Source organism: Vespa crabro, chromosome 1 (genome assembly GCF_910589235.1).
Source record: "Vespa crabro chromosome 1, iyVesCrab1.2, whole genome shotgun sequence".
Lineage (NCBI taxonomy): Eukaryota > Metazoa > Arthropoda > Insecta > Hymenoptera > Vespidae > Vespa > Vespa crabro.
This window is the reverse complement of record NC_060955.1, coordinates 24,096,666-24,112,743: the sequence shown is the minus strand read 5'-3', so window position 1 is coordinate 24,112,743 and position 16,078 is coordinate 24,096,666. Positions and strand designations below refer to the sequence as shown.

General features: G+C 39.2%; 1 protein-coding gene across 7 annotated transcripts in view; it reads left to right on the top strand.

The window, feature by feature from the left end:
• The window catches only part of LOC124422622 (octopamine receptor Oamb), a 51,460-nt gene that overhangs the window by 3,953 nt on the left and 31,429 nt on the right, over window positions 1-16,078 (top strand). The window contains exon 1 of one of the 7 annotated variants that reach the window (XM_046959365.1): window positions 2,067-2,575. The exons of 4 other annotated variants lie outside the window; for them this stretch is intronic. The gene's annotated coding sequence lies outside the window, so the exon portion shown is untranslated. Of the gene's footprint in view, window positions 1-2,066; window positions 2,576-2,639; window positions 2,991-16,078 lie in introns of those variants that run through there. 2 more of the 7 variants (XM_046959402.1, XM_046959422.1) reach the window with 2 other exon arrangements.

The following is a 16,078-nucleotide window of genomic DNA, read 5'->3' as shown; positions in this document are numbered from 1 at the left end:
GAGCAATAATAGATCGGGCACGATAGGAACGACGTTTCAATTCGTAAAAGCCGATTAAACGCGATGGAAGTATTATATTTCGCGTAGCAATTTCGAGAGTTTCCTCTCGTCTCGTCTTTGCGAATTCAACATGGACTCGTGCAAGCTGATCGCATTTGACTCTAAACGCGTCGCCATTTTGCAAAACTCTTTCCGTGAAACCATATAACGAGGCAGCTTATTAAAAGGGGAGAGAGAGAGAGAGAGAGAGAGAGAGAGAGAGGGGGAATTGTCAGACAGCTGGATAATTCGTCGACGCGTAAACTCAAGAAGAGATTTATAGTTGGCATTGATGAGAAAGCCAACTTAGAAATGTTTATTAATTAAAAGTCCGCAATTAATCAAATTCTCTCCAAAACGAGAGAGCCAATTTTTATTATATGCTCTATGACTCCTTGCTATACTTTATATCGCTTAAAAATTTTTATCTTCTTCTTTTTTATTTATTCCCTATTAATTTAAAGAACCTATCACAAAGATATTCGACGATGAAAAGAGAATAGGAAAGAAACATGGAAGACTTTTAAAGCGTTTCGAGGAAAGTAAAATGCGATGTCTCTCTTGATCTTTTTTCTTCCTCTCTTTCTCTCTCGCTCTTTCTCGATATGATTGATCTTTGAAGCGTTGCCTTTCATTCCATCGGCTTCGATATGCTGGGCCGACCTACGACCTATAACACGATATGCGTGGGAAAATGCCTTCGACCTCGCGAAAAGCTACGTATTCCTGTCGGTGCTCGATAAAAAGGGAGCGGACCGCGAAATGGTATCGTTAATTCGTTTTTGTTCCACCTACGAGCGTGTTCTCTTTCCTTCTCTTTCAATCGACCTATCGGACGCTTTCGATCGCTCTTTTCTTTTTTATTACATGAGAATCGCGTGTACCTTTCTAGGCTGATATCGTGTCGTATCTTTAAAAATTCGATTGCCGGCTTTTTTCATCGCACTTTATCAAACGTATTCTCCTTAATCGAGAAAAACCTCAATAAACATTTTGTTCTTTACAATCTGTTTTTTTTATCTTCTTATTTCTTTTTAAAAGTGTGATCCTTGTCTTTTTCTTTTTTTTTTTTTTTTCTGAGTCACCTTGTATATACAAATAAACGATACCATATTTGATTAGAAACGGACGATCATCAAATCTCTCTAACTCGTTTTAGTTTCCGTTCGTTTCGACGGAAAAGACATAGAGTAGCCTGTGAACGAAGAGAATTAATTTACCCGATACATATACATACATACATGTACATATACATACATACATACATACATACATATATGTATATATATATATATATATATATATATATGTGTGTGTGTGTGTGTGTGTGTGTGTGTATGTATATTGTACAAAATACTCGAAAATGTTTTCGATTCCTTTGACGTACGTGTGAGTGCGTGTGTCCGTCTGTCTCTTTAACAGAACGCATCGCAACGGCAGCGTGAAGCTCTGTCGAGGTAAACAATGTAACACGGAGGGTTGACTTTTTTCGAATCCCTCGTGATAACATTGCTTGCCTACGAGCTACTTTGATGTAGAATATACGTAAAGTGTATATGTTCGTGTTATCGTTCGATTGAACGGCCAAATTAAAAGGATTACGAAATAAAACTCGACGCGATTATGCTTTAATCGCATTCATAGTTGAATATTTTTCGGATAATAAAAAGTATCCTCGAGTGCATTTCAATTTGCATTTATATAATACAAATTTTGTTTTCTTTTCTGCTTGTTTCTTTTTTTTTTTTTTTTTTATACGCATGTCTTCGAGTAAGATCACAGAAGAGAGAGAAAGAAACAATCGATCTTTCCGATCGAACGTGCGATTTCAAAGGCTCGTCGCGAGCATGCCGAGAGAATTCGTCCCGCTATTGGCCGAACGGAAAAGAGAGAATTTTCACCGATGAGGCGCGGCAGCGGCGGAAGGAAAGCGGACGGTATGCGTGACTATGTGTGCGTGCGTGTGCCTGTCGCGCCGTCGATAAAACCCCCTTGACAGTGTCGGCCGATGGCAGTACGACGCCGGCCGTCGTTGCGAGTGGTTCGTTCGTGTCGCGTTTACTTCGAAATACAATTTACACGCTTTTTCTTTTTTCCTTTTTGCTCGCTTTCCCGCGTTACAAGCTATATCCATCGAACGGATCGTTCGTCAATGGAAAGAAGCAGAGCAATTTTATCTCAAGGATATCGATCGAGAAAAGAAATTTGATGAAAAGTATAGAAAAATATCAATCGAATAAAAGGATAATTGGGGAGTGAAGAATTTTTTTTGTTTCTTTCTTTTTTCTTTTTTTTTTTTTCTGTTGTTATTTTCTTTCTTCGTTTTTGAAAGGAACCAAAAGAGATATCTCCTATTATATGGGAGGAAAGGCGTCGAAAGGACAAGGACGATCGAAGTCAAATTATCGAGCGACGTGATTGACAGGATAACCAAAGCGAACTGTCGCCCGTTGTTGCTGTAAAATTCTGACGTCAGAGGATCGTCTCTCTACGTCGTTCTCTACGTCGTTCATCGCGCGATCTTTCTTCGCTTAAGGTTAGAGTCCCTATATGTACCTCCCGATCGTTTTCGTAGATAGATCGTTTATTTGCCAAAGACTGCAAATAGAAAGAAAACGAATATAAGACTGCAAATAGAAAGAAAACGAATATTAACGTTAGATTCGTTGATAAGAATCATTACGTTATATACGCCGAGTGCGGTTAAGAGATAAATTAACGAGCGTTTAATTAGATGCGGTTAACCGAACGTAAAGAAAGTAGTACGCTTTGCGAAAATAAAGTTCAGCTGGTTACTGGCGAGGAATGTGATGATGGTTGAGGAGGCGGAGGGGAAAGGGGAGGTTGCCAGAAGGATGGATGGAAGGAAGGAAGGAAGGACGATGATACATTAACACCACTCCGAGGCACTCTCTTGGAAAATAATGAGAGAAAGCGCGGTAGAGATACGCGTGTGTATTCGTTCGTTTCTCGTGCCTTCGTGTGTCTGTGTGCATGCGTGTGTGTGTGTGTGTGTGTGTGTGTGTGTGTGTGAGTGGGTGGATGAGTTGTATATGACTCGTCGACCGTGCTGGAATCAGTACTCCGTGTAATTAAATTCATTACGGAAGCGTCGACTTAGTTTTGCCTTTTTGACTTGACCGATGATGCGTCGGATTGCTTGTCTTTACCGCTTTTATTTCTCTTTTATTAGTCGTCTTTCGTACGACTTTTAAAATAAAAGTAAAAACGAAAAAGGAAATTTCTTTTGTTAGATAGGTTCAATAGTAAAGATCGTGCTAGCGAGGAGTACGGGAAGGAGGATTCTACGTGTTTGCAACTTGATTACGACTTGATTTGCACGAAGGCGTGAAGCAATGCGGGCACCCGATTTGGGGTCGAGCACCTCCGCGATTCGATCTAGAACAAGCGTATTACCGTCTCCGAAGATATTTCTGTAAACGATCAGCAATATCGTATCGTCTGGTGCCAAGAACACGGATGGGGTTGTCCACTTCGAGACTTTACCTCTATCGTGAAATTTTCACGAAGTAAGAAAGTTTGTTTATCTATCGTATTTTTTATATGCACACGCGCACGCACAAATTAGGCACATATAAGAACGATAGAGACCGACTAAGCGACGAAGAAAGAAGAGAGATGTTACGTCTCTTTCATTGTTCCCCGTTGGAAAAGCCGAGAAAGGGCGCATAGGTTCATTGTCTCTCGATTTTAGCGGCCGACAATGCCGTCCAATTTAATGATCGAAATCTGAAAGCGCAACGGAAGCTTTCTTCTGGCCGTTTCTCGTATTTCCCCCCCCCCCCCCCCCTCCGCCCCGCCCCATTGTCGGTGAAAACAATGGAACGATCGTCGACGTGGCTTCTCCAACGTTACTTCTCTCCTTCTAGTCGACGTTTAGTCGTTCGCAAATTGTTTTGCGTGAAAATCAACCCTCTTTGAAGCGACAATGAAACTTTACTTTTTGCGATTACCACTGGCACGTCCCAAAATTCACTTACTCTACTCGCTTTCGTAAACGCTTGCCTTCTATTTTCACATCGAATGATTTTTCATTCGCGTGCCGTATTTTTATTCTCACCTTAGCCGTCTCTTTCTAAGTTGCGTGCGTTGCACCGTATCTCTTTATCTTAAGATTTACCGTCCTCTAAAGATTTAAAATATCTCATCCGATCTTGGCGGTGCGTTATATCTCGTTATTATCAAGGGTACTCCGAGCATGAGACATGCTGCATGACAGACAGACAGACAGACAGACAGACAGACAAGTTGAAAAGATTTTTGAAGAAGCCGAGCTATATGATAATAGAAGAGAAATAGGAAGAAGAAAAGAAAGAAGCTTTCAAAGAGATGCGTTCTACGGGGATAAATCGTTGTTAAAGGGAATTTCTCTATGAGAAATTTTTGAGATAACGGTGAGATTATTATATCTCTTATCGATCATCGAATAATAATGAATGCGCTAATTTTTTTTCTCGATTTTCACGTTTGATCTCGCGAACGTTACTAGCGCTCGAAATTGTTTTTAATATTATTACAATCCTGAATAATATTTCTTTTGGATTACTACGATATCTTTTGTTACACGTAATTAGTCTTTGTACGGCTAAGGAGATCTCTCGGTAGGATAAAAGATGATCTTTTTCAGAAATTATGGCCGATCCTCGTGATCAGCGATGATGGAAAAACGAGGTTGAAAAAAATCAAGTGGATCCGGCTTTTCTCCTCTCATCATGGTTTCCCGAGAGATACATCCGAATTAAAGGATTTGCCAACGTTAACTTCTATTCTAGTTCGCGTACATATTACATAGAACGAATTCGCGAGTAATTCCACGGTCAGAGTATTTACATTATTTATCTTTCCCTTGGGTTCCAGATGGATTTTCATTTTTCCACGATAGGGAGTTATGCATAAATCAAATTTACATAAATACGTTATCAGTAACCTTTCCTTTTTTTCGTTTTTTTTTTTTCTTTCTTTTTTTTCTTTTTTTGTTTGTTTATTCCTCGCTTGTAATACCGCTGCCGCATCTTCATAGATAGGACGTATACAGTTGACAGACGCGAGAACCTTACGAAAGTGATTTCGAAAGGATTTGGATATTCAAATTGACCTATCTTCCATCCTCGCGAAACCATTCGTATTGTCGTTCCTGAAAATGTTTTCGGTAGCATATAGAGAATATTACGACGCCCGTATGTGCAGACGTATTGCGTATACGAGAGAATGGTAGAAAAAGATCTATTGAGTTTTCCCTATAAGTTTGTAAAAATGCGTTTCTGCGCGAGAAAAATATTCAATTTTTCCTTCTCATTACGTACGATTACGAAAAATTAATCATCGTCCAAGTTTATATCGCCAAGTTTAATATATATCGAAATGATAATAATTATACATATACATATACATGTATATATTTTTTTTTCCGTTTTTTTTTTCTTTTTTTTTTTTTGCACCCTTTTGTTTCAACGTGGCTTTGCCGAGAATAGCGGAATTAGTAGAGTGCAATGAAACGATGTAATTTACAATGGGATTGCATGGTACGTACATAGCTAGGTTGCATTGTGCGCGCCGCGCCAAGTCCGGCGACTTTTTAATCTCCTGATGGAGGTATTCTTTTCGGAACAAATGGCCGTTGCTGTAATTACGAGGATGTCTCTTTGCGCGTTTACCCCTCTAAGTCTAACCATATCGAATGATTCTTCTTTTTAAGCAGAACCAACGATCTTTTTAATCGCGCGTTGATTGTCGAAATCCCTTTTTCAAAAATCGAGAATGAAAAATTTGTAATAGGTTTATTGCGAGAAAAATAGAAAAGGAAAGAAAGAAAAGAATTTTTAGACATTTCTCCCTCGTATCATTGTGTTTTATATGGATCTTCAATGTTCTACTTTTCTCTCTCATTTTATCTCACAAACCCTAGTTCATCCTTTTTACGGAGAAACGTATCACTGTCTTTTTATGTATCTTCAGCTTCCTTTCTCTCTCTCTCTCTCTCTCTCTCTCTCTCTCTCTCTAATATGTTTCTCTGGTTTCTCTCAGTATCTAAAAAATGTGTCGCCTCTAACGTACATATATTCGTCGACATCGGTATTGTATACGTGTGTACATACGCGTACTTGATTACGTGTATATGTGTTCGCGAAATAAATAATAAAAAGAGATTTTCTCGGTTGTTACAAAGTATCATCCAACGTGAATTTTAATGCCTTTACAAGGCATAATTCAAAAGTTATCGCGAGGCGATATCTTCTTCGGCGTATGGTACGTCCTTAAATGTTGTAGAGATTAACGAGAGAAAACGTACTTGTATCTATTAATCTTTTTGTTGTTTTCTTTTTTATCTCAGTATCGTCGTAGACATTCGTTTCGTTGGTTTCGATCGTGACTGAACTTTTAAGAACACGATCTAACCGTTCGGCCAATTTTGCACGATACGAACGTTCCTTTTTTTTATTCTTTTTATTTTTTTTTTTGTTAACTTGAAAATCGTGAAAAGAAACGATCTTGGAATTTTTGCTATCGCAGCATTTTCTTTTCATCGTTACACTGATACGTACATACATACATACATATATATATATATATATTTTTTTTTTTTCTGACAGGACCGATTACATCGAAGGGATCGATTTAATAAGGAATTTTCATTAAGAAATCGCAATGTCCAGGCTTGATGTCGTACAAGCTCGTAGGATAAGGACGCTTAAAATCAGCCAAAGAATCGCTTGATGCTCGAACACGAAAGGGTGGGAAAGGGTATCTATCGTGTGAGATCAGAGACAAAAGCTGTTGAAGATAGGTCGAACATGACTCACGAACGGATACCCGACGTATTCCTAGAATATATACGTACGTATGTATGTACGTATACATACGTATGTATGTGTGCGTGTTGTGTGTGTAAGTATATAAGTTCGTAGAAAATAGGACCAACCGCTCTTCTCTGGGGGTATGTGTATACTCGATCACGTAAGCGAGACGACGACGGAAACGAAGTATTTCCGAACGGTAAAAGGGTTACATGCGATCTCGCGCGTTGCACGAAAACTTCTCGTTGGCCGTTCCCATCTCTGCCAAAAGATACATATATCATTTTCGAACGATATCGTTGTCGCTCCTGCTCTTTCCATTCATGTCTATATACAACTGAGTAACGGATGAGTCGGCCTTTCTTCAACCAGGAGGAGCTCACACAGATATATATATATATATATATATATATATATATGAAGATAGAAAGAAAGAAGATAAAAATATATCGAGTGTAAATTTAAAAAATTCACGAGATTCTTCCCAAAGGTGGTCGTGTGAAAAGTACGATGATGCTAATGAAAAGATACGTAGATAGAGAGACCACGATCACGTATCGTCGATTTTCTTTTCTTTTTTTTGTTCTCTCTCTCTCTCTCTCTCTCTCTCTCCCCCCCATTCTTCGCTCCTCTTCCTCTTCCCCTCGATGTACTTTCCTTTTCTTTGTTTTATTTTGATTTAATTAAGCGAAAAATTTTCGCGGATTTAATCCATGACGAATCTAATTTTTTCATTCGAAACGAACGACCAGAGAGAAAAATCATATTCGTCACGTATGCGTTGGCGTACAGTAACGGTCAATGACCTGTTGTTTGCCTTTGGCGTTTCTACTACTATTACCACCACCATCATCATCAGTACTATTACCGCCAAGAGAGTATCAGAAAGGTCAAACGTTTCGTCATGGAAAATGCGCAAACATGATACGCGATGTTTAAGACGAGACGTTTCCTTTTCTATCTTTCTTTCATTGCCATTGATAAACTTACTTGGCAAGTTTGCGTTATCGATCCTTCCCTCGAGACGTAAAACACGAAGGGCTAGGTTCCTACTAAAATTAGGACGAAGATAAAGACTGTCCTTATTATAGACATTTAGAAAATAAAAAGAAGTGAGAAAGGAGGAGAAAAAAGATTTGGTATTTATGGGAAAGAAAACAAATTCTTATAGCTTCGAATTGATTCTCTCCTCCTTCCCCTTTTATCTCTGGCTCTCTCTCTCTCTCTCTCTCTCTCTATCTATCTTCTTGTTCTCGTTTAGAGAACGAATCGAAGTTCTCGTTGCAGTTACTAATTCGTTATTTTTAGAGTTCTCGATTCGTGCAGAAGAAGCATTGTGATTACGTGATTGATCTACAATACTGTCCGCGACGGAATTGTATAAATAGACATTGGGTATACAAAAACAGAAGTCTTCGCTCGAGTTTCTACTACGTCTTTATTCATAAACCGATACACCGTCGTCGTATTTCACCTCAAAATTTATCAATCGTGTCATCGTCTTTCTCCTATATCTCTTTACGTAAAGTCTATTGTCGTTAGGTATGTAAATATGCGTAACATATATTCGCCTAACACAAACGTTAACGAACGTTAATCACGTTTCTACGTTTATATCCATATCTTCTCGAAGCAATGGCCGACTAGGTCGGTTGGACAATCGATAGACAGCTAACTTTACATTATCTAGTCTCTTTCGTTCAACGAGACCGTTTGGAGTTCGTAGCACGTTGGAATTCGATCGCCGAAACATATTCCCCGTAGAAGATATCTTTACCCTTTATTATCTTTTTAAGACGAGACGTTCCCTTTTCTATCTTTCTTTCATTGCCATCGATAAACTTTTCTTTTCGCTTTATTATCCAAATAATATCAACGAAATTGAATTCTTTTCCTTTGTTCTTTTCTTTTTTCTTTATTTTTCTTTTTTTCTTTTTTATTTCTTTTTTTTTTTTTTTTTCGTGCAATCAACGCGTTGCAAATACCGCACCGAAAGAGTATTATTAAGCTCACGCAAGCATCCGGTGACCTTGATAAGAGTGGCCTAATTTCGAAGGAACAAACGAGATCTACATCCCGTCGAATTCGCCGCTATCATGTATTATTTACGTCACGTTTCTCGTCAAAGGGTAGGAAAAGAAGTATAAAACACGTAGTGTAATTATTATCAATGATTGTAATCCTTATTTCTAAGGAAATTCAAAGGATCGTTGAAGGAGCGTCGATTATTCTATTCGCAACAATATCGTTAACTTTGTGCGTTCAATGGGATATACGTATTTAATAATGCTCTCTCTCTCTCTCTCTCTCTCTCTGTCTCTGCTATGTCTTTCCTCTGTCCGTCTGTCTTGCATTGTGAATGGCTCTTATACGTCACGCATTCGTTAAGTACTATCTGAAATTTGTTGAATAGGTAAAATCGATAAATTTGGCTGAACTCTCCCCCATTATATGATAATTCTCCATTAACGATGGCTCGACTATATGTGTTCGTGCGAAAGGAAATGGAGTATAACATCATGCAGGGGTACTTTATTAAATCCACGTTATCACGTAATTTCGCGAACCTTCATTCGCTTTAAATGGAAAAACAAATTTATCTCGAACGCGCATTATCATTGGGGACTTGGAACAGTCTCGATTTCGATGTTTAGCGAGGAGAAATAGTATCGCAGTGATATCGAAGGAAGGGTTTCAAAGGATCAAAGGGAGATGATATCAAACGACCAATTTCTTCCTATCATTAGAGCCTTACGTTAATGGAAAAGTTTTTGTCGCCTTGACAGGGCCGATGTTCGAAGGGGGTAAAGCCTTGATGAAAGACGATGTTATTTTTAAAAGCCGAAAAAAGAAGGAGAAGGAGGTGAAAAAAGCCAAGTCGAAGGACTGATCGACGATAACAAGTGACGCGAATCACGTAGACTCGTGTGGAACGTAGACACAACTTTACGTGTAGTCGTTAGAGGTTGTCGAACCTCTCTTTTTTTCTCTTGTCTTTGTTTTTTTTCTCTTTGTATTTTTTTTCCCCGCAACCCTTCGTCTAGCGTGTCGAAGCATTTATAGCCTTGACATTGATATCGACTAGAAAAACTTTTATCTTTCGAGCTCTAATCGCGATTGCCCCTAATAGTTTCTTTTTTTTTTTTTTTTTTTTTTTTTTTTATAATTAACGCAAAGCGACATTGCACCCGATCGAATTTATATCTTAATTTTTCATTCTCCGTTTTATGGATTATCGTCGTCTTTTTCTTAAAGACGGTGCACTCGATTCCGATAGGAAGGAGGAGGAGGTTATCTTTCGAATTTTTTCCATTCTCGGCACGATCGCATCCATTCTATCGGCTTGGATTTTTCTCCCCTTCCTACTTCTTCCTTCCTATTTCTTCTTTCATTTTTAATTCGTCCTACGCCACGTGCACTTTCGAATTTTTCTCTATATATCCCCTAGCTTTTCCATGAAGGTGTCACGCGTAGATGGCCGCGAGGGAAAGAATTTCATTTGTATTCCTGAACATTATCGGTGAACTTAAAAGCAGGAGGGAACAAAAGTCTTGGGAGCTCTTTCTCTTGTACGTACATTCGAGTAGAAGGTAAGGAAGCGAGAGAGAGAGAGAGAGAGAATGGAAGGAGAGTAGCAATTTCAGCCAAGTTTCACGAAGAACGACGTAAAGATGACGTTGTGGACCCTTTAAGCCCTTCCAAAAAGGTCGAAAAATAGAAAATATCATAGCGAGAAAAATAGAAGAGAGGGATAGAGAAAAGAGAGAGGGAGGCGGAGGGTAGGATTATACGTTACACTCTCTTCCATACTTGAAAATATCCTGAGGCTTTTTCTTCCTCGAATTGAAAATAAAGTCGGTCGAAACTTCATACTTATCCGTAAATATAAAGATCCGTTCGAACGAATTAAAAAATATTTGAGATAGAAGTTTCTAAAACGTGGGTATAGAGTAAACGATATCTAAGAGAAGGATGAAAAATATTTTCCCATTTTTCGATAGAGTTCGTCGTCGTTTTACGACGTTTACGAGAACAAAAAAAAGAAAAAAAAATAAGTGCGTGTACGAAACGTTTTCAGACGGAATATTTCGAAAAATTTTTAAATTGTAATTCTTGTAACTTTTGAAGTCAAGAGATATCGTGTGTTAAGTAAAAATGGAGAGCTATTCGAAATTTTAAGATAAGAAAAAATAATGAGAAATCAATGATGCGAACAGCACCCTCGCGAAAACATAAAGTTTTCTTTGCGATTGGAAGAATCGAAGCTTGGTTTTTTTTTCCTTTTCTTTTCTTTTTTTTTTTCTTCCTTTCGGAGCACAAAGTCGACGCGATTTTCTCGCCCACGCCCAACTTCCTTATTTCGTCAGGAATAATAATAAGAAGAAGAAGGAAAAGAAAGAGGAAGCTATAGCAGTAACAGTAGCGGTAAAAGAAACGAGGCTCGGGCGGAGGGTAGTTTTTCTTTCTCGTGAAAGGAGAAAGAGGAACGAGCGAGTGTCATGGACGACGAGAATTTACGTAAACGCGTGGGTGGAACAATAAGCGAATGGTAAGAGGAACCGGTAGGACGAGAGAGAGAGAGAGAGAGAGGGAGGATTAGAATTTACGAGATAATGATCCACGTCGTTTTGTCCGCACAATGGCTAGAATACCGTCGAGAATTTTTCACTGTCGCCCGACGTGCGTATGATGATCTACTTCCGATTTATATTAATTCCTTTAAACGAATAAACGAACGATTAGATTATCTCGAAGAGATATATATATATATATATATATATTGTAATGGTTTTTTTTTTTTTTTTTTTTTAAGAAGGGTAGTGGAGAACAAAAAAAAGAAAGAGGGACGAAGAAACAAAGTGAAAATAAAAGGGCGAAGAAGAAGGGCCGAAGAGGGTGTTAGGTGTAGGAGGTAGGACAAATTAGCCGCTTAACTCGAGTTAGCTAATTTCCACGGTACGCTACGGCAGACATTACCGTCCATTAATTAATCGGTGAAGTCTGTGGAAAGAGGAGAGATAGAGGAGTAGGGAAGTAGAAGAAGAGGGTGCTCTTAAATAATTTAAATACCGCGGTGACCGATCGTGAACAACCACGGCTACGAGTTTGACCAGTTTACCTCGTGTCTCTCGTGAATGTACTCAACGAGAAAGACGACGATGGAGAAATTCGAAAGGATCGTACGAAATACCGGTGCTTCCTGTTCCGCCGAGGTTTACGCGAAGCAGAGAGACAAAGGAGGAAGTAAGAGAGATCGAGACCCTAGTAAAGTTCCGATGCCAGGAGTTCGATAAAACGGATCTTTGGTATGCCGTACGGACACCCCGAATATCGGTTAGAAATCTACTCGACCTACCGCAATCCGATAGATATAACGCTCGAGGACGGTCATCGATTCTCCTGCGCCGTCAAACTTGAAATTCCGTCTAATTCTCCTCGTTTCCTTTAAAGATATTTTCTTCTCCTTCCTTCTTTCCTTCCTTTTCTATTTCTCGTTTCTTCGACCTTTCGGCAGTACTTTTAAGGCGATTTTCATGAGCACGAGAGAGAGAGAGAGAGAGAGAGAGAGAGAGAGAGAGATGATGGCTTCGGGGAAGGTCTTTTCATGGTAACGCGGTTCTTCATGAATTTTTGGTCAGTCGCGTCGATCGAAAGCGATCGAAGAATACTCGGAAATTCAAAAGAAAGTTATGTTCGATTTTAAAGACTCTTCTTTGACGTCGAAGTATCGAGTATAAGTTCGAGAGCTAAACGTTGAGCTAACGCGAATCATTTTCGAAGGTCATAGCCGAGAAAAGAAACGGAGCTCCGACAAGATCGTTTCCTTATCGAGCCTGTCAAGAGTGGGATTCTATTTTTATATATTTAAATATCGCCTCGCACGATATACGATACTATTAACTCTATAACTATACGTATCCCTGTTAAGCGAGAATCGGCAGGTGACACAAACACTGCTTCCGAAGTAAACTTTCGCGGTCTATTAACCATTATACAGCAAAGGTAGTATATTAATAACGATTTCGTTTCGAGCTAAACTACACGAACGTTGGCATATAGCGGGAAGCACAATAGCGATAACTAATTATGCTTTTTTTTTTTTTTTTCTTTTTTTCTTCCTTTTTCCTTTTTTTCTATCATTTTTTTTTTTCTTTCCCCGCGAATGGTTCATACAACACCGTTTAAACCGTTTTCCATTTTTAACGATATAAATAAACGAAATGTTCTCTCTTATTTTTTTAAGGGAAAATCACTCGCTAATTGAGTCATACGCATCAGTTTGCACGTTTGATCGTTTTCCTTTTATCTTTTTCCCCTTCACGATTTTCGGCGTTGTACTACTTTAACACGTTGGATTACCTCTTGTCTTCATTAATTATTCATTATTTTTCACGTTAAACTTTCAAACGAATTCGTAATTCTTTCGGGTCGTTATCGGACTTCGATTGTGACAAGTTTCCGTTTTGTCGGCGTAAAGAGAGACCGGCGGATACCGAGCGTAATACTCGCATTATGTATTCAAACACGATAGACTCGCTCGCTCGTCTCGCTTTTTCCTCACTTTGTAACTCTTAAGTGGACATAGAAGAAGAAGAAGAAGAAGAAGAAGTAGTAGTAATAGTAGTAGTAGTAGTAGTAGTAGTAAAAGAAGAAGAAGAAGAAGAAGTAGTAGGCGACAGTGGTGCCAGGAGTAGCACGTTCTGAGTTTTTCCCGGTAGTAAAGCTTCGACGATTAAGGCGGTTAAACTTTGTACGAGCTTAAGGTTTGCATCTCGTTTCGGGGCTTGCGATATCCACATTTCTTTTATAATGTGACTAAATCCGACACACATAGATACAGGTAAAATGCCTCTTTACGGAACTTGCTATCGTGCTTTTAGGGATACGGGAATGAGTATAGAAAAGGAAAAAGAAAAGGAAGAAAAAAAAATGTACATCGTAAGAAATTTGATATGTGTATTTATAAGTAAGAGAGGTTCTTAGCTTTGAGTGATTTCTTCCGGTTTCATCTATGATCTTTATATCGAGGGAAAGCTTCATTGTATTGCACGAGAGATTCCTATCTCTCTCTCTCTCTCTCTCTCTCTTCGATACCGTCGTTCCATACATTCCATAGTTTCCACGCGACGACAACACGATGCGACATAGAACCACCAAACGAGGTATCCCCTTTTGAATCTATCGCTCTCGCGGATGACATCAAAGTCAGAATGTTCTCTGGGACGAGCCCGTCTCGTTCGGATAAATGCTCTTCCCTCGGTCTCTTTTGATATCGCGTTGGTCGAATTGAAAAAGCTTTCAGAAAATCCATGTGATTCGGTTACTTTGTGCTACTAGTCTGTCCTATATATCTTTATTTCTTTCTTTCTCTATCTCCGTCTCTCTCTCTTTCTTTCTCTCTCTTCTTTCTTCTTATCTCTTGGAAAAGGCTCGATATCAAGATCGAGAAAGAAAAAGAGTAAGGCGTGTGCGAGCACGCTCGTTAACGTCGTTTACGCGCCATAGAACGCGATTTTCAAGTTTGCGAATCCGGTTTTTCTTACCAGAGACACGCTTGCTGTTTCTTCTCCCCTTTTTTCCTCGCTTACTTTGAAAAACATTTTACGACGAGATAGGTTCTTTCCTACCTCCTGGTATCGTTTATACCACCCACGTGCCACGAGGAGGACGTCTTGTGCCATTTTGCCTTCGAGTCTCCTGCACGAACGATACGATACCTTTATATGGGGATGGGCAAATGTGTGTGTATCTAGATATAGTTTTATTTTCTTATCGTTTCCAATTCTCCATCTTATAACACGCTTGCTTGGCCAAGTAAATTGCAATATAGGACGAATGTGATATTGTCGTTTGTATTTATAAGTAGATCGAACTGAGATGTATTCGATGACGACGACGAAAGATGGTTCTTTTCAATGATCGAACCTTCCATTTGCCAGAATCTCTCTCTCTCTCTCTCTCTCTCTCTCTCTCTCTCTCTCTCTCTCTCCGAAATTCATATCGAGAATCAAGTACCTTTACGAAGTATAGATCGCCCAACACACGTATCTCGATACCTGCGATGGATAAATTCCGATTCAGCGAAAAATCTGATATAATGCTGTGCGACACGATGCAAGTGTACACTCGTGTGCACACTCGAACGGATTTAGAACGTCCGATAAGATCGATTTTTCTTCGAGGTCCGTCCATGAGAAAGAAAAAGAACCGGGAGAATGTATACTTCCATTCGCGGTAAGACTCGCAACTGTTACACTCGTGGGAGATAAGTAGATATGCTTCACGAATGAATTAATCAAAAAGAAAGAGAGCGAACTCGGCGAGTGTATCCCAGACAAAATTCATTCATCTTTTATATAATTATCTTTTTCTTAATCTCGAATGAGATTTCATTTACCGAAGGGTCGTGTCGTCATCGCACTGAAATATTTTTACTTCGGAAGTCTCGTTCCATAAACGGGAAAATAAAGAGAAACTAAAGGTAATTTTTTTTTTTTGAACGTCCTCTCGTCGTCATCAACGCCGTCATAAATTAATTTTCAAGTTACCGAGAGATAGAGAAACACTCTCGTTCGGAAATTTTCCGTTCCGGAATTCTTCTTAACGAGAGGGCCAATTTATTCACAGCTTTGAAATAATTAACGAGACATTTGTCTTTTCCGAGAATGAAGTCATCGATTTCGATCGGTATTCATCGAATTAAGCTCCTTGGTGGACCAGTTGCTTCTTTTTCTTCTGGAAATTGAAACATTTCCTGCCAACGTTCTTGCTCCTTTTTCATCTCCAAGCTTGGCATTTTGCGAAGCTTTATCGACCGAAATGGTAACGTTAAATTACACTAGAGAGGCAAATGCGGGAGAGAAAGAGAGAGAGGGAGAGAGAGAGAGAGAGAGAGAGAGATGGAAATAAGGGAATAAAAAGTAGGAAAATGAAGAGAAAAGTAGCATCTCTTCGTACTATTAGTCCAATTTCGTAGATAGCTCGAGTCACGTCGTTCCAGTTTCAGGAATACGAACTAGACAAAGAGAGAGAGAGAGAGAGAGAAATGAGAAGTATCATCGCGCTCTTTACACAAGGTTGACGCGCTTCAGTGCGGAACTTGACTTTCCATACTCCGACTATTCCATGTTTTATTCCCTTACGTTCTTTTTTCTTTCGGAGAAATTTCTTTCTCTCTCGCTCTACTCTTTGCCGCTCGACTACTCCTTTCCTCTTTCATTCTC